General features: G+C 40.2%; 1 protein-coding gene across 1 annotated transcript in view; it reads right to left on the reverse strand.

Annotated features, from left to right (window-relative positions):
• cdkal1 (CDK5 regulatory subunit associated protein 1-like 1) overlaps nucleotides 1-15607 on the reverse strand; it is a 658662-nt gene that overhangs the window by 64949 nt on the left and 578106 nt on the right.

Here is a 15607-nt window from a genome sequence, read left to right on the forward strand (position 1 = left end):
AGGATGATTATGTTTCATTCAGACATTTAAGTGTGATTTAACATGAGCTGTGGAAATTTCAGATCATGCGATTACTTTGTATTTTTGAACGTAATTAATTTTTCTCTTAACATTTAAGAGTGCATACACAAATGTGGCATACACTAGACTAAATGCTTTATATAGAATCAAACGACACTTTGAAAAAGCAATCCAATTAGACCCACTCCCTGTTTTTTCCCCCATTACCCTACAAATTTTTCCCATCTGTGTAATTATCTAATTCTCTTTTGAAAGCTATTACTGAATATGTTTCCATCACCCTTTCAGGCAATGCATTTGGAATTGTAACAACTTGCTGCATAATTGTTTTTCTCATTTCCCCTCTGGACTTTTGCCAATTATCTTAAAAGCTGTATCCTCTGGTTACCAACCCTCCTCTCCTGCCAGTGAAAACAGTTTCTCCCTATCTACTCTATCAAAAAACACTTGTAATTTTTGAGCTGGAAAATAAATTACTTAATTCAGTCCTCTTATCTATACTTCTTCTATTTCCAGACCTAAGGGGGATTTTCGTCCCCGTTTTCAGCGAGTGAGAATGGTGTTGGGGGCGGAGAATCGAGTGGGAGACCCAAAACGGCTTTTATGCTGGAGGAATTTCCCTGCTCGATTGCCCCTGTGACACAACAGGGATTCTGCCAAGCTGAGTATTCCTCAGCTGGAAAATAATCATGGGGATACTCTACTGTTGCCGAGACATTTTAATATTAGGTTGTTGGAAGTCTGTTGATGCACTGTAGTTGAAATAACTGGATGGATGAAAATGCATTTGTTTCTTCGGAGAGTTTTGGCTCTCACATAAAGAGACAGCCTTGCAGTAATATGGGGCTGGCTTCATTTCCTCAATTTGAGCAGGATCTGCCATCACTTGTCAGTTTCTACAAATCTCCTAAGATTCTGTGCATCGCTGGGACTACAGAAGGCTCTAAATGTAGCCAACTGGCCACAAACATTGAGAGCTTGTGTGGTGTTCATTGTGGCTTCGAGATGGCAATTTTGTATATTAAACAAAACAACTTTGCATAATTTGGATATTGTTGTGTTCTCTGGTGACTACAATATTTTTTGGTAACTTGTCATCTTTTTCAAGGATCCACTGTTGCCTGGTACAGTACACTGATGCACTGCAACAGAGACTGAGATATTCAGGTTCAAAGCACAGCCTCAACTGACTTTCACACTTGGGTTTATCCCAGATGGTGAGTTGTTGATATTGGCTGGGTTGATAGGCACGGCACCATATTGACATGCCTTGCCAATGTGTAGCAGCCGGCATTCCATTTTGGGTTATACATGAATACCAGCTGGCCATTGAACAGAAAAGGACATGGAAATATCTAGTCATCCGTCTGTCTTTTACACCTGAGTTTGCAGCTTGGTATATAGCAGCAACGGATTAAGAAACATATTGTGTGTTTTCAAAGATGCCACTTTATGTATATTGCTCCCAGAATGACATCTGTATATAAGTCAAGCCAAACCCACTTTCACCCAAAATAAATTATTGAACTTTCTGTGCCAGATAGGAATGAACATTACAAAAGTATGGCAAGGCCATACCTTTTGGCCCCTGCTCTCTTAAGTAGTGGCAACTTACAGGATGACTTCACAAAGACCAGATAATTTGCTTTTTGTCACTGCGGACATTTTCAAGATCTTCCCAGCTATGTTGTGGACTGGCAGAGTGAGAGATTAAGTATTAAAATAAGTAAGAGTGGAAATCAAAATTTTCCCTTGCACTGAAACAACTTGATTTTAACAACTACTTACTGTGCCTTTGCCACAGTAAGACACTTCAAAGTTGTGTAACCATGAGATATTAGGCCAAGTGATGAAAAACCTTGTCAAACAGGTAAATTTAGGAAGTCTTAAGAAGAGAGAACCTGTGGACAGTTTAGTGAGGAAGTTCAGAGTTTTGAGCCAATGCAGCAGAAGACAGAGCCACCAAGGAAATTGGCGATGTGCAAGAGATCACAATTGTAAGAATGCAAAATTCTTCGAGGGTTGAAGGGAAGGAGAGGTTGAAGTTGTGAAGGAATGAGACCATGAGTAATTTGAAAACAAGGACAAGGATTTGATAATTAAGGTTAAAGGTTAGGTAGTATTTAAATATGCTGTATGTCAGAGTTATATGTTGCCAACACACAGCATCACTCTCATAACATGTTCTTGACAGAATATTTTACAGATGTACTAACGCAGCAAAAAATAATATTGAGTAATACTGGCTGAGTGCCAGTGTGATGTCAATAATATGATGATGACATTTTATGATGCACTGATGTACCTAGTATCGGATGGGTTTTATCATTTATTTGCCAAATTGATCTCTTTCAGCAGTTTTTAAATTACCTACTGAAATAGTCCTGTTGTCTTTGTTTCAGTCATTGTGGAATGCCCCTGATGCATTGATGGTTTTGCCCTTCCAATTGGTCATTTAGCTGTTGGAATCATTTTTACTCTGCTCACATAACAATGGAAAGTTACAATTGACAGTAGATTTTACTTTGCATTTTCAAGTATACTGTGAATATAAGTTTGTTTTTTTGGCATTAATTTACATTCTGTCAGCCATGGCTCTGTTGATATTATTTTTCACCATGGAGTCAGAGATTTGTAGGTTGAAGTCCCACTCCTCAGAGACCGCAGTGAAGTCCCAGCCCTCAGAAATCTGGGCTGTCATTCATACTTTTCGATGAGACGTTAAGCTAAGGTTTAGTCTGCTTTCTTAGGTTGATGTAAAGGATCCCATGACAATATTTTGTAGAGCAGGCGAGTTATCCCTCACATCCTGGCAATATTATCACATTACTGTTTGTGCAAATTGGCCACTGTGGTTCCTACATTACAACAGTGTCTATGCTTCGTAAGTACTTAATTGGCTGCAAAATGATTTGGGACGTCCTGAGGTGCCTTAAGAAGACGTCTTTTTTTTGCTTTTTATTTCAATGTCATGAACCTTAATGAAGGCTTATTATAGTTTTATTCAGTAATTGATTGGTTATATTGAAGGTACTCTGTAAATCAAAAATTAGTGAAAGTTGTGTTTTTTTTCACAACCTCAAATATTAGCTCAGCTTTCTTTATATCTCTGTTCACCATTAACAAATAATAATGTTTGCCACTTGTGTTATTGGGACAAATAAACTGCAGATAAGTTCACATTCACATTCATGCCATCACTAAGGCTGTCTGTTCCAATTCATCATCTGCTGAAACCCTAAATCGTGCCTTTATTATCTCTAGACTTGACCATTCCAATACATTTCTGCTAGTCTGCCACATACTATCCTAACATGTAAATTGGAGGTCATCCTAAACTCTGCTGCCTGTCTTAGCTCATAATAAGTGCTATTCACCTATGACTATTATGCCGGTTAACCTATAATGGCTCCCACTCAATTAATGTCTTGATTTTAAAATTCTCATCTTTGTTTTCAAAGCCCTCCATTGCCTTATCCCCTCGCTATCTCTGTAATCTCCTCCAACCTGGTAACCATCCAAGGTATCTCTGCTATTCTAATTCTGGCCTCTTGTCCTTTCCCAACTTTAAGCACGACATCATCGGGGTGGCCACGCCTTCAAGTGACTAGGCCCCAAATTCTGGAATTTCCTTCTTACACATCTAAACCTTTCTACATTGCTTTCCTCCTTCCTGTTAAAAATATTACGTTAACTAGCCACAGTTTAATTACAACCGACAGCATAAAATTCTACTTACTAGATCTTAATCTAATGGAGTTACGTTTCAATCTAACCATACCTCTCTGATGGCACTACTTGAAAAAGACACTGAGACCTACCGAAGTCATGATGTACATCACAGGTTCAATGGCAGAAGCATCCCAACAGCAATTATATCAACTTCCATCAAAGTCAGATTATTACTTTGCCAGCTAGCAGTCTTCTTCTGGAGACCAGCTTTGTGCTCTTTGACCTGTGCATAGGTACGTAACCATGAAGCTGCCAGATTATCAAAAAAATCCAACAGGTTCATGAGTATCCTTCTGGGAAATAAACCTGCTGTTCTTACCCAGTTAGGCCCATGACCCCAGTCTCCCAACACTTACATGGACCCTCAATTGCCCTCTAAAGTAGCTTAACAGGGGACTCGAGGTGAATAGCTCAAGGTAAGTAGGGGTAGACAATAAATGCCAATCATGCGTGTGACACCCATGTCTCAAGAATTAATCTGAAGGAAAACCATGGGAACTTTAGCATTCTGAAAACTTGCCCACTTTTCAAAACCAGCTCCTTTTTTTAAGTTCCAGCAAAGCCTGGAAATTTGTGGTGGGAACTCACAAAAATTACTTTAACCTCCCAGCAAATTAGTTATTAGTTTTGGCATAACATTTTGTTGCTAAAGCCTCATCCAGTGGCAGTTATGCTTTAATTTCCGCATGTTGGCCCTGATACTTTTTGTCTGACAAAACTTTTTAATGAAATATTGGAGCACTTTCAGTGACATATGTCGATCAGCCTGTGGAGGTAAGAGCTGGCAGACGGGCGGTAAAGCTAGAACATCTGATTGAAACTGTGCTGTCAGTATTGTGGAGCTGGCATTCTTGGTGAACCTCCTGTAACGAGGACTAATTACTAAAACCATCAGGTGCAAATCTGTATCTTATGGACAAATTCATGTTCACACGTTAGTACTTAAACAGATGGTCAGAACAGGTCGACATTTTATAGAGATGGAAGAATTGGCACATGAGTTATCAATCCTCTTAGATTACATTAAATTTGTCTTGTATTACGTAAGTACTGTCATTTATCCCAACCATGGGTTTTACGTCTTACCATGCAGCAGAACAGATTGGGAGGAGGTGGAATTGCAACAATCTCTTTCCCCACCCCTCTTTTAAGAAAGGAATTGGTCTTGAAAAGTGGGCAAAACTATCAACATTACATTTGTTACTCTGAGCAAGCAACGTTGAATTCTCTTCAATCTCTGCAATCACCGTGGTAATGATACTCATATAAAATGATGCTTGGTAAAACAAGCTAATTTTTCATATGTGCCATGCTAGAAAACTAACAAAAACTGATCAATTGTTTCAAATAAAACTGTACAAGGAAAACAGGGAAGTCCTGGCCAATACTTATCCTTCAACCAAACTAACTGATCATCTAGTTATCTCATTAAAATCTGCACAAATTGATTGTCATGTTTCCTACATTACAAGTGGATACGGTCTAATTTGCTCTCTGTAACATTGCCTGCCGCAGCTCATCTTCAACCGAAATTCTCATCCGAGCCTTTGCTGCCTTTGGTTTAATTATTGTGCTGCTTCTGTCCACCCCTTCACCTGTAAACTTCAACAATGAAATGATTTTCCAAGATGGCGCCAGAGCGAGGTGCCTTCTTGCAAAATGTGCCTGGCAGACCTTCTAACTTTATCTTTTACTCTTGTTCCATGTTTCCAAAACTTTATTCTAACTCTTTTAAACTCTCGAACAATGCTTTACTTCAATCTCTTCATCAAGTTGATCTTTATCTACACCCTAGCTATGGCTGTAACACTACATTCTGCACTCTCTCCTTTCCTTCCCTATGAACAGTATGCTTTATCTATATAGCATGTAAGAAACAATACTTTTCACCATATACTAATGTATGTGACGATAATAAATCAAATCAAAAATGGTTCAGAAATACTCAAGTAGACGTAAAGCACTCTGCAATATCCTGAAATCATGGAAGGCACTATTTGTTGGTTCTTTCATGTTCCCAGAAAGTTGACCATTCAAGGACAGAGCCGACATGTAGCTAGTGGTTACACAGGCTTTGTAGGTATGTTCAGTATACCTTCATTTCTGTTGGAAGATTAATAGTAGTACAGAAGAAAACTTGAAGGGAAAATAAAAATTTTCAAAGCAGAAAATTTATTGTGCATTTATAGGAGTTCTCAAGAGCTCGTGCATAGGAAAATTCAAACTTTTTACACTTACGATGAATCAGAATGCAACATTTTATGTTTCATGGTCAATAGTTGTTTTTAATCTTAAATAAAGCAAAATGACATCTGAATTTTCAACAAACCCACTGCCTAAGCAGTTCTGTAGGCAGCAAAACCTGTACAATACTAGTAAGTTTCAAGCAGCATTCACACTACACAAGTACAAAGCAGTTCCCACTTCAACAAAACTAAATCTAACCAACTCCCCTTGACATTCAATAGAATTATCTTCGTTGAAACCCCTATCATCAACATCCTGGAGGTTATGAATGATCAGAACATTTTTGGACCAGCCGAAAATACTACGACTACAAGAGCAGGACTGATGTTATGAATCCTCTGGCAAGTATCTCACCTCCTGATTTTCCAAAGTCTTTCACCATCCCCAAAACACAAATGAGGAGTGTAATGGAATACTCTTCACTTGACTAGATGAGTATATTTGAGAAGTTCAACACAATCCAGGTAAAAACAGCCCACCAGAGTGATGCCTGATCCACCCTTTTAAACATTCCACCATGAGAACATGGTAGCTTGCAATGTGTACCATCTACAAAATGCATAACAGCAGTTTGCCAAGGGTCTTTTGACAGCACCATTCCACCCCCAACCACAGGATCCAGTTCATATGAGATACTGCTCTGAGCCAACTCTCCCAGCTCATTCTGATATTTCTTCCCCCTCCTGCCTAACACCCCCTGATTCAACTTTTCACACTATTCCCTCACAACCAATTAAGCTAAATATTCTTCTTCCATTCCATTGCTGAACCAATTTAACTAGTTCTTCTCTTCCCCACTCCTTCTTGGTTAATGTTGGCATCCTCCTCTTCTCCCCATCTAATTTTTCATTGCCATTTGCTATTTATTTTCCCCTTCCATTGCCATCATTCCTCCCTGACACCTACTCAGTCCCGTTCCAATCTTGAATTCTGGTACTATTGCACCAGCATGGCCCATCCTTCTTCACAGCATTCTGTCAGCAGTGTAAGAGAGCATTCCTATCCCAGAAAGAAGAAAAACGGGAAATAAGAATGCAGGTCCGAACTATTTTTATCTTCTGGGTGCTTGAAAATATTACTGCAGTTTTCACATTAATATTGAAAAGCGAAAAGGGCCCAGTCCAAAGAATAGCAGCTAGTCAATGGGGAGAGAATAATTCAGGTGGAAGGGTTGTGTCAATGCTGATTTGTCAGGAAATGCTGACTGTTGACTGGACTTTGTCAATGTGAACCCTGACAAATTAGCATGTATTTTTTTTGGTTAACAATCTGAATGGTTAGTTATTCCAAAGGTTTCCCCATGATTAGGGCAGCACGGTGGCACAGTGGTTATCACTGCTGCCTCACACCACCAGGATTCAATTTCTGGCTTGGGTCACTATCTGTGTGGAGTTTGCACATTCACCCTGCATCTGTGTGGGTTTCCTCCGGCTGCTCCGGTTTCCTCCCACAGTCCAAAGACGTGCTGGTTAGGTTGATTGGCCATGTTAAGTTGCCCTTTAGTGTCAGGGGAACTAGGGAAGGTGAATGCATGGGGTTATGGGAATAGGGCCTGACTGGGATTGTGATTGGTGCAGACTCAATGGACTGAATGCCCACCTTCTGCACTGTAGGATTCTTTGATAGTATAACTAGCAACAATGAGGAGCCTGCACTGATTTCCCATCTGCTCAACTGTGGAGTAAAGGAACTATTAAGAAAAAAAAGGGCAAGAAATGAAGTATAGGCAGTCAGAAAAATTACCAATAAAAAGAGAAGGGAACCAACCAAACAACCCCCAAACTTTAGTGAAGTAGTTCTGAGCAGCCAGCTGGATGAAGCAGGATGCAGCTACTTTTGGCAGTCTACTCTGTTTCCCTGTCTGCCTTTTGGGGGATGGGAGTGGAGGGATCATTTTCAGATCTCCCCATATGGGAGGGAGTTTGGTACAGGTGGGGGCTGAAGACAGGCTGTTGAGCACTGGCGGCTGAATGAGGAACAGGAGTATTTATACCACAGTGAGGGGCCAAATGAGCAGCCAAACCATTTGAGTCATCCTAGGGTATTCCTTCTGGTCTGTTGCATATGCATTCCTCATGTCAGATTAAGCTGGGCTAGGTTGTAGAGCATCGGGGTGTCAGCAAGCCAGGTGCTGTAAGGAAGGATTGAGGTCACTGGGGTCTTGACAGTGTGTCAACAGGAGCTGCATTATGGGGGGAGGGAGTATTTTAGAAACTAATGAAGGACAGACTGGTAACCTAAATTTTTCTAGACTTTTTTTAAAGCAACATAGTATGTAGTGTGATGCACTTTCATATGAATGTGATTAATTTTTAGAGTTGATTGAATCAGCAAATATCCTACAACACAGACTGTAGAACCCGATTGGTCCTTGTTGCATGGTGGTGATTGGTTGATAAATGACATTCATTGAGCTAATTTATGGGATGCAATTGGCTGATGTGTCCCCATGATCATGTTAAATAGTTAAAAGAAATCTGCAGTACTATGTTACAGACATTCATTCGCTTGCACTTTCACAGTATTTCTAAAGATAATTGATAGACAGCGGGCTTCATAAGAATACATTCTGAGGTTTAATTACCTCTGGTAGCACACTGGTTAGTGTTAATATAAAATTCTTACGTGCAGTTATTAACACTAAGCTGTAGAGCACCAAAGGAAATTAAATTCCTATATGTTTCTTCATAACTAGTTAAGCTGTTTAATTTTTCACATGGCTGATTCTTACCAACAACTAAATATTGAAGTGACCATTTGAATTTATTTCCAGTTGGGTTTTGCATCAACAATTCACTCTTACTTAAGTGTGTTAAGAGAAATGGAACCATTTCCACATGGGAGGAGCTAGCTATACCATTCCTTCACCATTTTTTTTCCCATTTGAATTGTGTCTTCTAGCATTTTCACGGTGATAACTGAAGGCACTTGAGACACCAATGCTTTTGTCGTGTTCCTTAATTATAGTTTGATTTTCAGCATCCAAAGTTTGCAGAGGATTAAGTTTCTCACTGATATGAGTATTTTGAAAATCACAAGGGAAATTAGCTGCTGAAAGAGTTAAAGCAGGGCAGAGTGAGGAGGCAGGCACTGAACAACTGTTTACTTACAATATTACATTCTTATTTGCTGATGCAAAAAAGATTAAATAAGGAAACTTAGACATGACTCCAATATACTGGAGCTTAAAGTCTTTAACCTAATGACAGTTCCAGCAAGTTCTGTACTTCCTGGGTTGGCTATTTCAAAATGTGATATGTCAACTCATCCAGAGTAAAATTGAGGAACCTTCGAATAAGTTAATAATCTTACTCTCAGTCAACACTAGATTTGTTTCTGTAAATAGGAATGTAACGTAAATAAAATGTATGCACTCAAATATCTGCAAATTAAAAAGTAAAATTTAGAAAAATGCCCACCTACAGTTGGTCTAGTAGGTAAAAGTTTCACTTGGTGTCATTAGCTACATGGGTATCAAAAAATTATTTTTAGTTTGTGCTGAGCCTGATGACATCGCTGTCGGCTTCATTGTCCCAGGAACAGAGTGGGTGAAGTAGCCAGATTCCCATTCCTGACAGCTGCTCAGTGACCCCTAGTGGAAAGAGCACTTGTGTGGACATTACGCAAGATTAGAATCATGCTCGACGGTAATGCACATCTGATTCAACAGTCCAGTGGTACTCACTGAGTGGAACTTAATGATTCCAGAGGGTGTGGGGAAAGAGGTGGGCAAGGGAATTTAACTGGGAAGGAGTAAAAATGTCAGGTTCCCAAGTAATGCAGGAGCATTTCATGAATGCTCATTAAAACACCAGATTTTCCAATTAAAAGGTACTTTTATACTCAAGTCTGAGTCAAACAGAAAACATGTGTCTTCATTTTCTTGACTGGTTAAAGCTGGTGTGGAGCAGTCTATGGCATATCTGAAGTAGACTTGGAGTGAATAGGAGCTGCTTTTCTTGTCAAGGGAAGTGATCCAGAACTGGAAAGCAGCTTGAGATACCCAGTGTAGTGTAGGTCATGGCTGTGTGAGGGAGAATGATGACTAACAATGGAGGGTTGTGGCTGACAAAAGGGGGGGAGCTAGACAACAAAGGGAAAGTCAAGACTGGATGTGGGCAACACAAGGATTAAGGGTAATAGTGAGTTAAAGGTCATGGGGACAGGGTAAAGACTGAAGGCAAGCAGATCAAAGATGGTGGGGGATGAGTGAGTCAAGCTTGACAGATGAAAGTTTGATGATGATTAAAAGTATTTCAAGGATGATGGTGGGTGGCTCAGGATATCTGAGGGAAGGTGGAGGGTGATGGGCACAGAGCTAAGGGTAATGAATGGCAGGTCCTAGTTGATTGTGAGAGTGTCAATGGACTTCCTGCAACAAAAAGGCTGAGGAGCAGAAGACCATTACTGTAGATGCACAAGTTGAGGGACGAGGACCACATGACAATTGTCCATATGTCTTTGCCTCCCTTCTGTCCAGTTTGCTTCCTAGAGGTTACACGGGTATAGTTCACCAGCATTTTTAGAGGCACAGGTGGAAACACTGGGAGAGGGGTGGCACTAGCTGCTCAGGTTGAGGCAACCAAGGGTTAATGCAATGTTGAGTGCTCTACAGATGAACCAACTACTTGCTGATATCTGAGAGGCAATGCCAAAGACAGCTGAAGCTGTCTATCGAGGCAGTCACTGGCCTGTGGTTCCACTCAATCAATGTGCAACTTTTCTGTGGCCACCACAAACTAAAGGTATGTGCTTGGTTTCCAGAGAGCTCTTGTGAATTTTTTTACATTCTTAATCCTTCACAGGTGCCACGGTTTTTTTGAAGCCCCTGCACAAATGCAGGATCTTGGGTGAGGGGCTTTCCACTCAAAACATGGGTCATGACACCTGCAAAACCCAGCAGAGGAGAGATACAATATTTCCCAAGACGCCACAAAGGCAATAATTGAGCAGACTATAGGATTGTTAAAAATCGTCAGCTGGAGCAACACGAGTCACACTCCTCCTCATGATGATGAGGAAGGGGATGATTTGGATAACCATGTGTGCAGGCCTGTTGTGGCTCCATTAGGAGATGCCAGGGTGATGGTGAGGCCCATCAGGTAGGTTCCAACCAGAGAGAAGCCCCTGCAAGCCCTGATGCTCACCACTGCAAACATATTGTCGCTGTAAACTTGCAACAAAATCAGTTGCCAGAACACCCTACAGTCCTGCAACCTCTGACATCCAACATGTCCTGTGACCTAGAAGCAGGCAAGGAAAATTTGTGATTACCCACAAAACTTGGGAAAATCTGTAATTTTTAAAAAAATGTTTGAAAGGGAATTTTATGAATTTGTATCAATTGTAAAGGGATCCATTATAATTTCCAGATAGTAATTGGTCCAGGGGATGGCATGGTGGCACAGTGGTTAGCGCTGTTACCTCACAGTGCCAGGGACCAAATTCAATTTCAGCCTTGGGTGACTGTCTGTGTGGAGTTTGCACATTCTTCCCATGTCTGCATGGGTTTCCTGCCAGGTGCTCAGGTTTCCTCCAACAGTCCAAAGATGTGCAAGTTAGGTGGGTAGAGAGCAAAATGGAGACGAGACTACAAGTAGGTCAGTCATCATAAAATTGATTGGCAAAGTAAGTTTGAAGGGATGAATGGATAATGGGAGCAGAGAGCAGGGAGGCGGGGGGGAGACAGACAGAACAGAGTTGCTAGGGGAGGGGGAGAGTTGGGCGGGAGGGGAGCAAACGAGTCGGTGAGGGGGAGAGTTGGCAGGGGTGGGGGGAATGTCAGTGGGGAAGGGATAGAGAGTTGGCGAGAGGGATACGGTCAGCCAGCAGAAGTCAGTGAGTGGGAAAGAACAGGCATGCAGGAGAAGCAGTGGGGGAAGTATGTAGAAAGAATGACCATATTTCTTTTACATTTTTGCATCTATTTGTATTTTAAAAGTTATTTCATTTAAGAATATAGCAATTTAGGTACATACAATACTTCATGTTTTACTGTTTTCTTCCAGATGGGAAAGTTCATACATTATCAACCTACAGCTTTTTGGTCTGTTGACCTGGGAAAATCTGATCTGCTTAAAGCTGTTTCATTTAAAGTTGTACTTTACAGGAATGCAACTACAACTATCAGGGAAGGCTTACTGTAGTTGGTGCATGAGCTAAAAGTCTACTTTAGAGGTCTACCAAACTCATCATTCACAGTGTGCCTGTCACTGAATTGAGTTTGTTGTTCAGTTCCTCAACTAGGTCAGCAAATAAGTTCGGTATGTCCCAATTTTAACAATATACAGAACTTCTCATACCTACTGTGAAATGTAAGACTATCTCCCCACAGAACAATCACAAACGACGTGGTACACATTCAATAAGACTGTGCCACTTGCAGCATTGAACTGTTATTTAATGAGACACAACAATCCCTTAAATTAGTCTCAGATGCCCCTTAAATGAACTGCTGGAACTCTGCGTTCTGAGTTCATGAAGTGATGAGCTTTCAGAGACAGCGCATAAAGCCATTAATCAATCTGAGGGTGCCAAAATGAATCTTGCCTATGTGCTTTCACTATAAAACATTGAGTTTCATTTATTATTACTGGACTTCTTTTTGATCTATGCTGCATGCACTGTATTTTTGCAATGATATGCAACGATAAATGTTTAAAATGCCCTTAACACTTAACAGTTCAACTTTTATAGAACATACTTCAACAAGAGACATTTTGAGGAGGAATCAATAATGATTTCATATTGAAGAGAAATCTGACACATCTTAAGTATTTTCTATCTTGCAGAATTGTTTCATTGTAATTTTATAGAATTAGTCCACAAGATATATGCCATATACTTCCCATATAATGTGAAAATCTTCTTGTGGCAATGTAATATAGGACAGAAGCCTAATTTCAAATCCCAGATAAATCCTTGTGAATGTGAAATTACAAAAGAATTTCTGCAGACATAATGGTCATCTCCAAGGACATATGTGTGTTTAAACTAAAGATTGCAACAAACGCTCCAAGTCTTGAGGGCATTTTAAGTCTTCTGGACTTCTAAGGTCTAATGTAGTTAACTTCAAACTTTGCTTGATCACTAATATGATAACCTCACTTCCTTTGCCAAATATGAAATTTATCCAAAATAATAGCCAAAGGTGGTTCATAATTTAATGACAAGAAATCCTACTGGTTCATGTGGTGGATTAGAATATTTTGTGCAGGTGACTTTGAATTGAATGAATTAATTTGAACAATTTGTGTTACATACCTCAGATTTATCATTTTCCAATCATGAATAAAGGAAATCATAGCTTTACTGATCTGAGTTTTTTCCCCAAAAATAAACAAAGTTTTGGTCCCTTCACAGGGCACCTGTTTCCTTTACAATACCTTCCTTCTACTTTTACTTCATCCTTTACCACATTTATCTCCAGCTAAGAGAAAAGACAGATGACTTTTTCCCAAAAAATAACAGAACACTTTGGGAATTAATCCAAAGTTGTTTTTTTTTCACTCTTATCGGATCTGCTTTGGGGACAATCTGGGCTCAGCTCAACAATTTCCTAAAATGTTCAAAGTAATAAGCTCACGGGGCGGGGCGTCGCCATCGGAGGGATCGGAGATCCTAACAGCAGGAAGAGCCAGAAAATCACCCCCCCCCCCGCCAAAAGTTCCAATGTCCCCAACTCAATACTGAATAATTCCAGGCTTTTCCTCCATTTAGTCTTCCCTCTGACTTTGTAAATACTTTCAGGTCTTATCCCAACTACTGTGACTATCCCAGAATCACAGTGCTTCTTTTTCTTCTCTACTAACTCCAGCTGTATCCCTGGCAGCTTTTGGCAGGATAAGGTCACCAACTCAGAGGTCACAGAGCATACCTACACTGCATAGCCAACAGCGTCTGCTCAGCCACGTTCATCAGATGGATAATGGCCATATACCCAAAGATTTTCTGTATGATGAAATGGTCAGTGGGTCATGATCTCCTGCGTATACCTCTGTTACAATGAAAACTACAAGCAAGATACAAAAATAGCAGACACTGACAACTGCAAGACAGTTGCTGACAGCCATGAGCTCTTGAAGCTAACTGTTTGGAACAGCATTGGAAATGGGCTGATAAGAGGGCCATGGGTAAACAGAGGCGAACAAATCATACATCTTCTCAGCCCATTGTCTTCCTCTGCAGCAAAAGTGGCAGAGATTGCTATACCAGAGTGGGGTACTGAGCCACACCAGGCATTGCCGAACACAGTGTTGACAAACACAGAGCAAGCCATCAAGTTGAGAGACAGAAGGCTGCTACAGAACACTTTCTTCAGGTCCTAACTGCCATTCCACTCCTCTCTCCACAATACTATTCTTAACCTCTTCACAAGGTTTCCTCTGTATGTTCTAACAGCTAATCAATAGCCTGTCTGCACCCAATCCTACTTTCCAAGTCTGATGGCTGGCATCTTACTGCACACCTCTGGCAGAAATTGACATTAGTAAAGCAACATGTGTGAAAGCCATGAGAAGAGATTAGAGGAAAGATACAGAAGGCAAAAGAGATCGTGATGGACAAAGTTATAGGAAGAACAGCAAGGAGAAGTTTAAAGTCCTGATAATTTGTACATATATCCCAACTTACTGACAATCATTCTTATTGAGTCGATCAATCAATTTATTACATAGCAATTTAAATATAATACTCCATGATAAGACCATGCAATGACACTGTATCTAAATACTTGTGAAAAACTAGATCACAATACTATATAAATTACAACAATTATCTCAGTGCCATAGTGACTTAATGCACTATTCAGTGTAACATTGGGCCCGAGCTCCATGCAGCTACCACCAGTCTCTCTGAGCTGGAGAGGAAGAAAACTAGCTACAATGCAGACTCTGGAAGGTGATCTAATGACACATGCTCATAATGCAAATTTGGATGCTTCCTGAGAAGACGGCCAGCCTGTCATGTTGCCTCGTAAAGTCAAGACATGACGAACCATCCCTTGATCTGGGTTCAACCCTTGAAACCATCTTGTAACAGAATACAGAGCTGCATCTTTAGAAGAATAAAGGAAAGTTGCTGAGAAAATAGGAGAGAAAGAAGATATGCAGAAGGAACTGGAGTGGTAGGCTGGACAAACACAAACACATCTTTAAATAATTTCTGTTCCTGGTCAAATAAAACTTTCATGTCTTCAGCTAGCCTTAGTTTTGAGAAGATCTCTCCGATTCCTGTAAGTAGATACATTGCGATGACACTGGTAGAGCAAGACTAGAAAAAGTATGCCATGTTTCAGAGCCTGATTTTAGAAAGAAATAGGATTGGGAGACTAGCCAACTTGAGGCAAGGATTTTGTTTTAAAAAGCAGCTGGAGGAAGAGGAGGTGGGAGAGACAGCTTTATTATGTGGAGATTAGTTAATGAAACAAGTGCGCATCACAAAATTTTATTTTCACAATATCAGTAGTCTTAATGAAACAATTAACCACTATATTTCTGGGAAACTCTCTTTCAACAAGAAATCAACTACTTTGCTAATTATTTCTACAGAATAAGTATTTTATATAATGTGCAGTATGAGAAAATTCATAAAGTATCTGCATAAAATG

Source organism: Carcharhinus amblyrhynchos, chromosome 2 (assembly GCF_965287045.1).
Source record: "Carcharhinus amblyrhynchos chromosome 2, sCarAmb.v2.hapA, whole genome shotgun sequence".
In the NCBI taxonomy this organism is placed as follows: domain Eukaryota; kingdom Metazoa; phylum Chordata; class Chondrichthyes; order Carcharhiniformes; family Carcharhinidae; genus Carcharhinus; species Carcharhinus amblyrhynchos.